The 15,585-nt window shown below is 39.5% G+C and overlaps 1 protein-coding gene across 4 annotated transcripts in view; it reads left to right on the top strand.

The window, feature by feature from the left end:
* Nucleotides 1–15,585, top strand: part of b4galt2 (UDP-Gal:betaGlcNAc beta 1,4- galactosyltransferase, polypeptide 2) — a 242,927-nt gene that overhangs the window by 204,218 nt on the left and 23,124 nt on the right. The window lies entirely within an intron of this gene.

The raw sequence follows: 15,585 nt of genomic DNA, 5'->3' as shown, positions 1-15,585 counted from the left end.
CTATTGAAAGACTATGGAGTGTGGATATTGCTGCGTGTGCACATAGCTGAGGCTTTTTTTAAACCAAGTAACAAGTTTCTTCTTCAGCTTTTATTATGAAAGATCTTGTTTTTTAGCAAGACCTTAGTTGTCCCTGTCAGTCCAGCTAGTTGATCCACACTAAAATATATCATATTAACAGATGGAAATGTAAGTTTCCTGCTGGCATTGGTGATCCCCTGACCTTTCCTCTGGTTCCACCATGAGGTTGACATTTGTGGATTCGTGTGAATTGGCTCAAACACTGTTCAATCGATTGTCTTGACATTTGATTCACACATTTGGAGTACCCACAAGATGAATTGTAATAACTTGGGTTACTTCCTTATTTTGTGAAATCATAAGATCAAAAGTTTCATTTGTATTGTACTTTACAAAGGTTTTGGCATTACCATAAAGTTTATGTATAAATATTAAGTACTGGCTGCCAAACATCAGCATGTCAGGATGGTAATGATACCATTCAGCTCGAAACACAGCTGCATCTTAACCTCAGAAATGTGGCTCTGCTCTCACTTTCACAGCAGTTGCCATTTGCACAAACTTTAACAGCATCTTGCTGCTGCATTCAGAGTACAAAGCAAGGGCACAATGCAGGAGCATCTCCACTTTCACGCACTGGCAACAAGTGCTACAGATCATACATAAACCATAAAATAAAACCCCATCATTCATAGAAGAGTGCAGAAATGTCAGCAGTGATTATGGATAGTGTCTAGCTCAGTGTCAACTATTTGCATTTATTAAGTATGATCACATTGAATCTTCCTCAGGCTGAGATTTGGGAGGTTTATCAATGATGACAATGTGGCTTTATGAGCACTGAGCAGCACCCACCCTTTTGCACATGCACCACCCAAAGGTCAAGTGTGCGGTGGTGTGTTAGCCTGTCAGATGGATGCACGGCCTGGGCATGTCTTATCAGCTGTCGGGATAAAAGGAAAGTCAGGCATGGCTTGTTAAAAGAGGAAGCAAAGGTACAGCAAAGACATTTCTTTACCTTTACATTGTTTTTCAGTTTCAGAATAAAAGTGCACACAAAATGGAATAAGGTGGTAATTAGTAGTAGTAGTAGTGAAAACACAGGCCTGCATGGTTCAGTTCTGAGACCTGAGCAAACAGTTTAAACCAGAAGCCTGTAGTATGAAGCAGGATTTCATCTTATCCAGGTAACTTCAGGGTTAACAGTACTATTGTATATTTCATGGTATAACGCCATAGTAACTTGTGCTATGAACCAAAGCTGTTCTGGATTAGGTTAGCTTCCAGATTAGATCAACAGGTATGAAATCCCTGCCTACTGACCAATCGATTCTGGCAGATAGTACAGGGGCTCTGAAGTTTCAAAAATAAATATAGATATTTAAAAGGCAACTTTATTCCTTGTTTTTTCTTTTATGTTGGCAGAAAAAGATTTTACAACAGTTTTATTGTTCTATCAACATTAATATATTATCCTTAAACAGGATATCTACACTGCACCTGCTGACCTTTTAACAAATTTCCACATAGATTAAACATTTAATTCTGTTTTGTGTTTAATCTTTAGTTTCCAACTGTTAAAATTCATCAAGGTTGCAACTGAAGGAATAATAAATAAAGCTGGCGTTTAAACATTAATGTAATCAAATACTTGATTATAATCCATCAGATTCTCCGGTGTCTTAGTGATAGAGCTTTGATATTGATAAGTCTGTCATCTCACAAAGTCGGCATTTGTGTTTTCTTTTCTGGCTTTAAATACGCTAAACTTGATTAATACTAAGATCTTTTCCAGTCTTATTGACTAAAGCACACACTTTTGATAGTATATTACTCTACAGTGGTTTTCTTCTCAAGCACACTCACGCCACTGATTTGATCTGCAGAAGCTGTGTTGCTTTCAATGTGTTTAATCTCTTCATATTTTCCCCATAGTGTAGTTCTATCTTTCTTTGTAAAATCAGCCGCTCTTCTGCTGATACATCCATCCATCCATTCTGTCCTGCTTAACTTTATCAGGGTCGCCGAGGGGGGGCTGCAGCCTATCCCAGCTGCCATAGGGTGAGAGGCAGGGACAGATTCCCAGCCTGACACAGGCCTGACACAGAGAGACAGACAACCATTCCCGTTTACATTCACACAATCAGAATCATCTTTATTTTAACAATTTGTGCACACAAACAAGGGATTTCACTCTGGTTCATTTTGCTTTCTCAATACAAAAAATAGAGTTTTTTAAACAGACAATTTTAAATAGGCATATATATACACAAGCAGAGCATAAATACAGAGACGTTAAAACGAACTACAACTGGACATGAGCGATAGATATTTAATAGGCTGAACATGGTGTTGCCTGGCTGAACCTTAGATGTTCATGTTGACCACTCCTTCCTTACCTGTGTAAATGGTACGGTCCATGCAGGTGCATGGGCTTGAGTAGCGGAGGAGAGAGGAGGTGGTATTTTATCTAGTTTTATTTTTACTAGTTCCTTTGTATTTGGTCAGATTCCCTAGTGAATTAATTTTGTCTTTCATTAAGACTTAAGTGTAAGTCCACTTTTTTGGAACATATTTCTGCCTCAGTGGCTGCTTCTTTGACATCTTCTGCTTCTAGACAGTAACAACTGCCCCTTGTTTGAGGGGGAGGGGGGGGGGCGTCTCAGCACAACAAGTATCTGAAGCTGAAAGGCTTCTAAGAATGCGAGCTGTAGATGCAGCGGGGAAGGATGGATCTCCAGCTGAGTGAACTAAAAGGCTGGCCAGTTAAGTCTCTCAGGATTCAGTAAAACAACTGGAGGAGTAGGATAAAGGGATGAAGAGATAAAAGAACAGGAGTATACATCAGAGTGTGCAGTGTCCATGAAATCTGCCTCTGGTTCGTTAAAAGGAAACAAAGTTCATGGGTATGAAACGTGTAAGCAGTCGATGTGTCCACCAATCTCCATGTGCTCTTTCTTTGAAAACTGCTCTGGAAAGAGGAGCATCAGCTAAATGACTAAATCACCCCTTTATACTATCTGCTCTCTGCTCCAGCACCTTTGCCTCACTGTATTTTCTTCCTCCTCTCTAACCCTCCAGCTCTTCACATCTATTTTTTTCCTGTCTGCCTCTCTTCTTTCCCTCAAAGTAATTTTCCTCTCTTTATCCTGGTTTTGATGCCACGGGCTGTGGCCACTGCCTGAAACGGGTCCTGCTTGCTTAATGCCAGCCCGGGGGAACTAGCTGTCCCTGCTGCTCAGTGTGGCCTGAGCCTGTGGCAGAGAGGGCACATGCCACTTGCACAACTGTCAGCACCACTTCCTCCTTGGTGGCTATTGCTGAGAAAGAAGAAGAGAGAGGGAGTGTTTTCTTTCCTCACTATTCTCTCACCCTCTCTGAACATCCAGCATTAGCCTTAGGCAAAGACTGTTCCTATCCCAAGGGCTTGAGTGCAAGACCAGCCTTCACCACACGTGCAGACGCTCACTCTTTCCACGCACCCTCCTTCCCTTGCCCTTTCCCCTTCCTCTCTGTAAACCTCCCAGCGGTGGCTTTCATCAGAGCCTGAGCCAGCATCATATGCACATGCAGCACAAGGACTGTGCATGTTTCTGTGAAGTCTTGACAATGGTGTAAGAATCGGGATATTTTTGGCTCAACACTTTGAGCAGCCTTTGGTAAGTTCAGTCACACGTCTAGGTTAAGAAGCTGTTTTCACCCTTGGGTCAGGTCAGCAGCAAACATCAAGTCTTTTATACCTTTTTTCCAGTTGCCCTGATTTATTCTTAGATCATTGTTTGACTTTGTTTCGTTAAACACACACGAGACGTACTGATACAAGTATATGTCAGTAAACCGATACCTAAAGATACAACAGATATTTGTACAAATACTTAGGATGTTGTTTTTTAGAGTATGGATTTATAAAGGAAGATAGGTAAAAATAGAGACGGGAGAAACATCCTTCAGCTCGTGCTTGTTGATGCTCCAAAGCCTGTCCACCAGAGGGCACTCTGCAATTTCCCTGTTAGCAATATGTGTTGAGTTGGGCAGAGTGTCAGTGAGTAAATAAATGACTAGACTAAATGTTATTAATCAGAATAATATCAGTATCAGTTTTAAAGTTGCTGTGTCGGCTGAGCTCTATTCTTTTGTATTTGGTAATATGAAATGGTCTTATTTTAAATGTGTGGTGGTAATAAAAAGACAATGTGACAGGAGAGTTTGGCGAGGGCCGGTACAATAATGAAGTGAGTAAGGGGATAGTTTCAGTTGTTCATGAGGCAAATCTTGTCTTACTAATGACCAAGAGATTTAAGAACATTTCCCCACACTTCATTCAGCAGCTTAAGTGTGCAGTAGCAAAAGAGACTATCAAGCACATGGATGGATGGATGGATCTTGTAAGAGCACGTCGACTTCACCTCAATCACCTTCACAATTTGTGAAAAAGATTTCTTTTCCCCCACCATTCGTGAAACAGCGACGCAACTCTACAAATGCTTTCAAGGACTGTCTGTCCAATAGTGCGTTATTATCCCCATTTTCTATATTATGTAATGCCTTCCCTCCTCTACTTCTCCAGCTTTTGACTTAGCTCCAGGTATGTGTTGTGAAAAATATGAAGAGTGCATTTTTGCTTAGCGAACAAAGAGTTTATCAACTTAGGGGTGACTGCAATAAGAGGAAAATGTCCAAGGTCCTTTAGGGAATTGTGATAAATATCTTTTAATGCATGGCTGACAGCCATTTTTAAATTTTCCTCTGGTTTGGTAATTCAGTTATATATGCTCCGTGGACAAATTAAAGCATCCACAAGGCTTGGCAGGGAGAACAAAGAAGCCCCTGGGAAAAGAGAGAGTAAGCAGGCACATTTTTCTTATCATACGATACTTTCAATGTGACAGTCGCAGGAACAGAAGTCAACGCGACACGGTAGAGAGCACCTGCTTGATTCTAGAGTTGAATCAATGTAGGGTGAAAGCAAGGTGACGAAAAGAAGCAGCAGCAAACAGAAAGAGCTACATGAGTGTGGGGGCACTGATGAGTATAAACCAGGTCAGCTGGCTAATGTACATCCAGCAGCAGCAGATATTGTAATCTGTCTGAACTAATGTCCTGTGTGATTTTCTGGTGTATTAACTGGAAAAAAATTGTTATGGAACAATGAAAAAAAACTTGCCCTATCTATGGTTGGTTTTTGCCATCAGACATGTCATTTAAAGGCTGTTGGAGCATGAGGATGGTGCTTCTTACAGCCTCAGCATTGTTCTGAAATCACATTGCAAAGACTTAGAGTCAGCAGATCTGTGCCTCTTTGGAGTCTCAATCCCCCAAACCACTGACAAAGTACAAATCCTAGGAGGTATTACTGATGCAAACCTGTATTTTTATCCAACCATCAGCAGCATCAGTGAAACAGCTACCAAGTCTTCTCAGAAATATTTTAAATATCAAATATTTTTGCCAACAGGAAACTATATTGCCCTTTTTTTATTTATATATCTATATATATCTATCTGTCTCTCTGTCTATCTGTGTCTATCTGTCTTTTGACTGGATCATAATGCAGTCTGCAGCAAATTGATGGAAGTTCCGAATATTCCAAAGAGCTTGTAAGAGATGATATTAGTGTAATTCTAAAAACATCTCTCTTGGCTACCTGTTGATTACAAAACTGGTTTAAAAAGTTTGCTTCTGATCTTTAAAATACTTAAATATGTTGACCTGTGATATACTCACAGCATGCTTCCAGTTTACCAACACAGCAGAGTCATTTTACAGTGCCATTTTGCACACACTATGATCGCACTACAAGCCTCATCTCAGGTCTTTGTGCATCTAGTCAATTCCCCATTAGCTTCCACTACATTGGCTACTTGCCCATCTCACCAAGATAAAGCTAACATCTTCCTACAACAGTCTGGTAATGATAACAAATTCGGGAGGACATAGTGTATCTAGTACACATCCTCACGTGCGTCTTTAAAAAAGCACTTTTTGAGTTATCTCTACGAACCACGCTGTTATGAAACTACCATAACTAAAAAAATTTTAAAAAGCAGAAGGCCATTCGTCAGTTTTCCCTCTCGCAGCACACAGATGTGCTAGTTCTGAAAGAAAAATCTTCCTCTATTATCACCCACTCTCTGCTGCACATCGTCCAACCTGCACCACAGCCACCCACTCCTCCTCTTCCTCTCCCAGCTCATTTCTGCACACAGAAGGGAACTGAGGCAGGACATCAGACTCAGCTCCCGTTTCTACTTCACTCCATTGCACTAGTACAATTAACTCCACTTGTGGGAATAAGAGAGGAGAGCTGGAGACATTTCTGATTAATCCAATCAAACAGGTCTATGGTACATGGGTTTGTGCATCTCCTCCGTCAAGAGTGCTGCAGAGCAATGAAACTTTTCAAGACCGATCTCTCTAGCGGACAGATATCTTTGTTAAGAAGGAAAAAGTGTTGGATAAGACATAAAATTAGAGCTTTTTGGGTGGTGGCTCTAGTAGTTAGGAAGACTTTGCTGGTTAATGGTTTCACAGCAGGAGTCCAACTGTGACTCAGCTTCTATGGAGCATTTTATTCCACTTATAATTGGTGTAATTGTGTGATTTTTTTTTTTCTTCATCACGACTGATTCAGAATAAAAGCTGTTGAGGTGAATGCTTTCAGTGTGAACACTGAGGCTGAGATGAGTAAGATCATATAGTGACCCTGGATTGCTTGCTTGCTGCAAAGTTTCTAATCAATCCCTTCTGAGTATATTGAGGAGGAGTTGCCAGACGACTATGAAGGTCCAGTTTGAAGGATGGTTTTACCACTTCCTTGTGTGACAATGTTCATGGTCTCTTGCAAAATGACATAAAATCAGCGTAGAAATGTCATATTATTTTATTTTATAAGGTTTTAAAAATGTCCATCTTGGTCTGTTCTTTTTGAAATCTTTTTTTTTTTCTTTCTTTTGTTTTTGGTTTTTTTTTTTGCCTTTTTTCTGGGCTATGCATTCAAGCTAGCCTGGCCTGGCTCTAGCAGTGGGCACCAGTTTCCTGCTTCTGAGTGAGAAGAAGTTGAGCTGGGTCCATTGGCAGGGTCCATGGACTTGTACTGCGGTGCCTTCCAAGCCTAGGATCTGTAGCTTTAGCAGAAATTTATATTAACCTGACTGGGCCACTATTTTCTGGTTTAAACTTTCCAGTTTGTTTAAGCCTGCTCCCACTGCAGTCTCCGTTCTGTTTTAGTCTCACAAGTGTGTGACCTGATGTGGTTTTCTGCTGTTGCAACCCATCTGCCTCGAGGCTGCATCCCGAGATATTTTTCTGCTCGGTTATAAAAAGCCATTATTTAAGTTACTGTGTACTGCCTTTCTGTCATCTCCATCCATGCTGGCCATTTTCCTCTGACTTTCCTCTAATCAAAAAGGCGTTTCTGTCCCCTGAACTGCCGATCCCTGATGTTTTCTTTTTTCTGAATGAACCCTAGACTGCCAAAGTCCACAGTGGTTCAAAAACACCCATACCAGCTCATGTAGGCCTGACAATTAAACCCAGTTTTGGTTTTGATATGAACATTAGCAGACTTTTCTAATATTTTATCTATTGCTGTGCTGCCACATGATCGGCCGACTGGGTAATTTCATGAGTAACCATCTATTACTAAGAACAGTTGTTGTTGTTGTTAACTTGAAAGGAATCAAAAACTGAACCTAATTTGTGAGTTTGTGAGAACTGTACCCTTCCAATCACATTAACTATGATTCCAATCATAACAGGACTTGATAAAGACTTGAAATAATAGTAAAATGGATTTTGTAATTTATGTCAATCAAATGTTCTATTTCTTTTTATATTCCTAATTAAGTTTTCAGTGACTGTCAGGTATTGAATAACTGACTCAGTTATGATGAATATGATGAATGTTAGTGGACTGTTATGGAAGAGAGTGCAAAACAGGGCAGGACCTTTTTTGTTAAGCTCAATATTTTGTAGTTTTATGAATAATTATGAAGTTATTCATCCATTAACTTATTTTCCAAACCTGTATCCATCTAGGGTCACAGGAGGGTTGGAACTGGTCCCAGATGATTTTGAGCCGTGGGGTACACTGTGGAACAGGTCCATTACAGGGCTAGCACAGAGAGAGGGAAAAACATGCACACTCGTATTTATATCTGCATCAAATTTCCCGTCACCTTGCATACATCCTGTTTCCATGTGAGAGGAAAATGGAGGAAACTGTACAGGTGACGGTGCTAGCCACAAAATCAGAAACTGTTTATATAATCTCATCATAGCACAATGAATCTTATAAAAGCACTGTGGCCTTCTTCTGTATTTTTTTTATCTCTTTAATCTGGCTGCTTTCGGTCTTTGCACTTGAGTCTCCAAAAAAAGTGCTGTAAGTTCCCCCCGAGTGGAGAATTCTTCAGCAGCCACCCACCTGCTGTGTTTCAGTGGAGGTGGCTGTTGAATGTGTTGTCTCTGGATTATATACATCACACAGAGCACGCTAAAGCTTTCCTCCCTGCAGCTCCGCTGTATCCTCACTGTCCTGTTCTTTCTTGCATAATAGTCACACTACGCTGTCACACTGTGTTACTGCCTCCTGCCTGTCAGAGCCGTGGAAAATATTCACTGTACTCATGTGTCACTTGAGTGTGTGTTGGTGTGTGCGCTCTAGATGATTTCTTTTCCTTTGGTCAAGCAAGGATGCAACTGTAAAAATAAAGAAATGCTAGTTCATTAGTTAGCATGCAAATCATTAATCCACATATGCATTCATAAGTATGCAAGGTCACAGCGGCAGAGGAGGGGTTTTTTGACATTTTTAGCTCTGTGTTGCGTCACACTGTACCAACCCTGAACTTCATTTATCTAACAGTGTGTGCCGGCGTTAAGCTGATGAATGTGGGTATGTGTGGAGTTATAACAGCTGCTTTTGCTTTCTTTCTATGTGTGCCTTTGTGCCTTCCTTTTCTGAACGAGTGTCTTTGACCAGCATTAATCATCGTGCAAAGTTTCATATTGACAAAATGAGGAGCTAGAGAGCTGGCCCACCCTCAGGGAGTGTTTCATGATGAAAAGAAGATTTTGAAAGCAGGCAGGGAAGGTAACAAGCAGTGATACAATGATGTAGCAGAGGATTTCTGAGCAGCCCTGATGCTGTTTTACACAAGCACGCTCGATCTTCTTATGTTTGAGAAGCCAGCAAACAAAGCTTAGCAGTGCTTCTGATCAGCTCAACACACGCGCACACACACACACACACACACACACACACACACACACACACACACACACACACACACACACACACACACACACACACACACACACACAGAAAAGTTTGGTGTAATTTATAGAGAAGTGTTAAACAATAGCAAATGTAGTTAAACATACACCCCCAGTATTCCAGTTAAATTCATAATACTCATAATATTCATAACGAGTGGTCCTCACCTGCATTTGTCTATTCAATCTGTTCATTTGGTGGCAGAAACAGGTGCCTGAAAACTGAAGTCTGCCTCCCATTCTACTTTTCTCAGTGCATGTTGGGAAAAGAGTGAATTTGTCATGGGGTTTGCTAGATGAGGACCTGATTGCAGGACAAGGTCGTAAGTCCATATGATGACTATAGAAAACAGCAAAACAACAGGAGGACAAACTGACTCTAAATGGGCTGGAAACACACAGAGATGACAAACTAATAAAGGACAAAAACAAGCTGACGCTATATATACACAGAAGAGAAATCAGGGCAGAGTGGAGTGAGCTGGGAGAAACGAGACAAAAACTAATCAAGATAATCAAGATAATGACAAGGGAGGAAGTAAAATTAAACATAAGGCACAAGAGACAAATGATTATCAAAATAAAACAGGAAATGAAAAACTGGAACACGGAACACAAGAGAACTTGGCACAGGAGGATAAAACAGAGGAAACTAATAACTGAAAACTGAAATTAGCCTAGCACAGAAATAAATCCCTGAACAATAAACAAATCAAGAACAAAAGAGAACAACAATAATCCGAAAGTCCAAAACTCAAACCCCAGAGCCCAGAACCTAGGATCATCACAGAACTCAATTAAATCAATCAATTTATCTACATTTTGAAGTAACTTGCTAGTAGCTCAGCTGGATTTATATTGGGTAGTGATTCAATTATTTAAATTACTTAACTGAACTTCTTTGGATAAAAGCAAATTTTGCTATAGTCTCACATGTATATTTTGATCTTATTTTAACAAAGTAAGTGTGACTTAATACTAAGCTGTTAAAATGAAGCTTTCCTGTAACTATAACAGTACAAAACAGTCGTTCTTATTATCAAAGAATGTAAGCTTTGTCTTCTTCTTCTTCTTCTTTTTTTAGCTTTTTTTAAAATTGTATTCATTTAAACAGCCATTTAGATAAAGGAGAGCGCAGATTTAAAAATGTCTGATTATGCCTTCACACTTCTTAAAACTTTCACATGGGACCTTTTTATATTTAAGGATTGCTTAATTATGTAATTACAGTTGCTCCAAGACAATAATAACAGTAAAGGACTGAACTAAATTTAATAATACAATACATTACAAATTTACAAACTATAAGAAATAGCTCAATTACAAATATCCAGTATGTTACAGAGACCTATATGATTGACATTTTACTCTGAACTGTAAAACTTTGTTATTTGTTATTTTCACTGTAGATGATGTGCAAAAGGGTGTAACTATTGCACTGTGGAATGACTTCCTGTGTCGTTCAGTGGTGCATTTGGGTAACCTCAGTCTCTCACTGAACATCATTTCCCTAATTTCCTTTGGGATTAATAAAGTATTCTGATTCTGATCATGCAGTGGGTGGGAAGTATTGTCCAGCATCGTCCTTATCTTGGACAAAATTTGCCTCTCCAGCAGGGGGCCTAATATGTACCCTTAGGCCCCATCCTTGATTCAGACACTGTCTTTCCCTTTTCACATAAATGGCCTCCTTGACTGCCCTCTCAAACCAGCGTTCCTCCCTCTCCAGAATGTGTACATCCTCATCATTGAAAGAGTGGCCACTGGCCTGCAGTGATCGGACACCATATTTCCCCATCTTACAATGCTGTGATTGCAGCCATTCTCCAACTCTGTGCATGGTACTCCATTGATCAGTAGTTCTTGATCAATGGTCATGACAATGGATCAAAAGAGGTAGACGATGACATCCTCATCTCCAAGGCAGGCCTGGTAAACTGAAGGGGATCCTGATGTGGCCTTAAAAAGAAGTTGTAGCTGGTCAAGGATGAGTCTTTCCAGGGTGTGTATGGCGTGGGAAGTCAGTGCTACAGGCCTGTAATCCATGCGTAGTATTCCAGTTTTTTTCACAAGTACTATATTAAAAAGTACAGTTTAAATATAATTAAGGTCACATTTATTCCACTTTACACCAGAGTGGCATATTGTCACTGCATTTATCTTAAATCCCTTCGAAACTTCTCAGAGGATTAATTTTAATGACAGGTGGTAAACAGTTTTACCCATGAGGTAAAACTGTTGAATATTCTATGAGACACTAAAGGCTAGAAAATAGTACAAAATAATTTTTGATTCACATTAAAGCATCAATCTGAATAATGCAGCATTTAATAATTTAGCCTTGAGAACTATTGAGCTTTCTTAGTAAATAGAGCTGTTATTTTGTCCTTTTTCTATAGCAGGCCTCTACCTGCAACAGTTTTTATGCTGTGTCATCTATATTTTCACTTACGGAAGTTCTGGGAGACTCTTCTGAAAGTACCATTACCAGTCTGAAAAACAGCCAGCTATGAAGCTGTCTGTATGGCAAAGGGTGAAACGAATTGTTGATTTACTCAAAAATTCTTTCGTGACGTGAATCTCTGAATATAAAATTAAGATGCTGAGATTTGTACTGATTCAGATGAAGGAGAAAGGATTCACCCCGGGCGAGCCTTAGCTACACTCTCTGCAGGGTAACAGGCAAAAAAAAAAAGATTATTTTAAAGATGCAGAACTATGCATAATATAAAACTAAGCTCAGAGAAGGACTGCTTTGCTCACTTTCAAACCCACACATTATTTGCACCATAATAACTCTCAAAATTATGCAAATGCATTCATGCTCACATGTGCACACACACTGACAAAGCAGTTATCTATGCGTGGCTGCTAAATCAGCAAAGTCCCCGAGATTTGAGAGAAAAATAAAGAAAAAGAGGCTAAAATCTCTTATTTAGTTTTTCAATGAATTTATTTATGGGGTTGTTTTGATGGAGTTTGGGTTTCTCTTACAGGCTGATGTGCTTTTGATGGCATGGTGCTCCATTCGGGGTTATTTACATTTTGCTAGTCTGTAGAGAAGATGAGAGGTGAGAAAGAAAAGGGAACGTGAAGAGAAGGAGATGAACACAGAGAAAGTACAGACAAGAGGGGGAGATGAGGAAGGGTGGGGAGGAGAAAAAAGGTGAAAATAAGCATACTGTGAAGAAGAAAATGCACAGAGGGGAGTAGCAAGGTGAAAAGAAAACAAGGAGCATGAGTAGGTAGGTGAAAGCCATTTTTACACATTCACTTCAGCCCTGTACTTTTATACACATTACCCAACGGAGGTGCAAATGAGAAAGCAAATGTACTGTGCAATCAGACTGGACATTAACGATCTTTACCCTCACTTCCAATATTGGTATAGCACTGGTAATAGTCCGGGGTATTCGCAACTATTGAGTGGTCATCCTGTCTTCTGCCTCATACACACTCAAGCAGCACCCTCCTCTAAACCATACAAAGTATTTCGGGAAGAGAGAAGGCTGTTAGTGCTAACTGTATACTGTTGTTAGCTGCATTTGAGGAAGAGCAATTCCCTGACCTGATTCTTTACACATTTTCCAAAGTTAATGTGTGGAAATACCTTTAGAGATGGTCAGGGAGGGAAAGGAGTGGATATGAAAAGAGGCAGAGATTGAGTTAAACTGATAAATCAGTAAAACTGAGTTTAGCATCAGTGCAAAGAGTGCTGACTGCTGTGACTCTATCCAGTCCACAAAAAAATCACTTCCCTCTGTAATACCAATTTAACTGAAGACACACATTTGAGAAATGTAGCTTTTTAATTTGTATTTTTACTGAGGGCTACATGAGAAGAGGAGGCAGTTAGCTTAGCCCTAGCTTAACAGTTGGAAAAGCTATTGGAGCAGAAGAGTTCAAAAATATACACTTTCAAAAATTTGATGAAAAAACTTGAACAGTGCTACACAAATAAAGGTATATTTATATAGCAATGTCTAGTGGTGCTAAATGTTATCGCTACTAGGCTGCAGCTATGGTTATATAGCAGTTAGCTAGGTTTTAAATTTGGTCTTTTTATTGAATATTATTTATTTGTGGATATATATCATAATATCTATCAGTTTTGCCTTCACATAACCGCTAACCAAATTAGATAAACTTGTCCTACGTTTTGAAATAGTGGCAGTGTAGGATAAAGTAAATCAGGCTCATAGTTTGCAGTGAACACGTCCACTTACATGCAAATACTCTGATACTCTTCAAAACTGTGCTTAGGAGAATGTTTGTTCTGTTTCTGATTTGTGTTACAGTTTTCCTATCGCTTAACTAGTAGTTAGCGAGTACTGGCAGATAGGTCATTATCACTCATGTCATATACAAGGAACCATGGGAATCTGTTAGCAACCAAAGTAATAACTTGCTTGCCAGTTGGGGAATATTTATACTATAGAGCTTTTTAATTGGTTAATTGGGCTCTTTTTTGTTTAAAGTTAAGCCTAATATCTAGCTCCATACACCAAATGAATACAATTTAGAAAGAAAAGGAATAGCTACATATTTTCTCAACATGAGGTTGAATGTTTTCACATTTTATTGAGTCACTAAAGTGAATAAATTGAATTTTCAAGTCATTTGTGTGGGGTTGAATAAATTCACCACTTCTTAACCAAAGATATTTTTATTATAAAATGTGTTTTTTCACCATGCCAATTAGATATGATTCTTTGACACAAAAGCACTTCACAAAGATAAGATAAGATAAGATAACCTTTATTAGTCCCACACGTGGGAAATTTGTTACAAAGCACCGACTTTAACCTTCAGCAGACTGTGCAAACATTTGGAATCAGCTTTTAAAAACTCAGGTAAAGAGAACAAAACTGAAGGTGAGAGTAATGAGCAGATTCAAAAAGAGAAAGGTATGAATAAGATAAACGAGGATGTAACAAGTAGAGGAGAAGAAAAAAGGGAAAGCTCTGCATTGAAAGTCTAGAATACACGTGAAGTTGCTGCGGAGCAATATCAGGCATGGATGATTTTTAAGACAAAGAGACTGCACGAATCAGAGCGTTACAATAAATAAGAATCGCTCATTCAGTATCCGTTATGCCGTCTCGGGTATGAATATCAATGTCTCTGGAAGCCTATGGTTTTAAACTGGGCTTTATGTGGAGCAGAGATGTTGTTTGTGTTGTCTACATCCCATTTGCTGTTGCATTAGATATAAATCTCTGTGCCGAGTTGGCTCTGTGTTGAATCCTAGTAATACAATGTTACCACTGTTTCTAAAAGTTCTGATCCCAAACTTTACAGGGAAACACACCGCTAATGCTCCCCTTATTCCCAGCTGATGTCCCCAGAGTTCGAGAGTGGAGATTGATTGGTTGGATCGTTTATGTTTGTGGTATACAAGTATCATTGCTGTGTTCGTTTTTAGCTTCCTTTGCTTTGCAATGTCCTGTCTAGGTGAGTTATGACCCTTTAAGGATGGGACTAAGAGTTCGATGTGAAGGGCAGAAGTCAAAATAGCCGATACACCACCACAAATTCTTTCCTGTTAGCAAGAATAGTCAGTTATTGTGAGATATGTATAGATTTAATGTGTCTTACAGCAATATTTTAGCACAAATATTGATTAGCTGTACAGTCTGTTAATAGAGTTGTCAGTTGCTGTAATGATTTTTTTGCCCTTCCTGGCCTTGAATGGACCCAGGGATACCTAATGAAGACCATAGCAGATTATAAACGAACACAACATTAAATTTCTGTTCTCATATTCTCCTTTCTTTTTTCTTGGTCTCTGCAAGGTTTATCCAATTCTCAGTAGACTCACAGAGTAGCATTGCATAACTATCACTTCCGAGGAACAAAATTAACCTTTTCACAGTTTTCTCTATAACATGTGCATCACAGAAGTGCACATATTGGGGTTCGAAAGTTAATTATTTGGTTGCAAAAGCTGGCAGGAAAATCTAAAAAGTGCGTTGTGCAGTAACTGACGCAGCTACACAACAGATCATGGGAAATAAGGGCCTTTCTCTCAGTGCTGCTGAGCGTTTGGTGTGACAGATGGATAGCCAAAATCCACGATTCTCCAAAGTTCGGCTAAAGCTGCAGTAATGAGAAGCTTCAGCTGTTTGACGACAAACACACATGAGACTAAGTCAGTGGGAACACCACGGGGGGATTTTGTACTAAAAAGGCAAAATTAAGCAGCCGCATTTATTGATTTGTTTTGAAGCAAAACATTTGCTCGCTCTCGCTTCTATTATATGAGGAATTCCTGCTTTTGTTGACTCT

This window comes from Astatotilapia calliptera, chromosome 18 (assembly GCF_964374335.1).
Source record: "Astatotilapia calliptera chromosome 18, fAstCal68.1, whole genome shotgun sequence".
Lineage (NCBI taxonomy): Eukaryota > Metazoa > Chordata > Actinopteri > Cichliformes > Cichlidae > Astatotilapia > Astatotilapia calliptera.
This window is presented reverse-complemented; position numbering and strand designations above follow the sequence as displayed.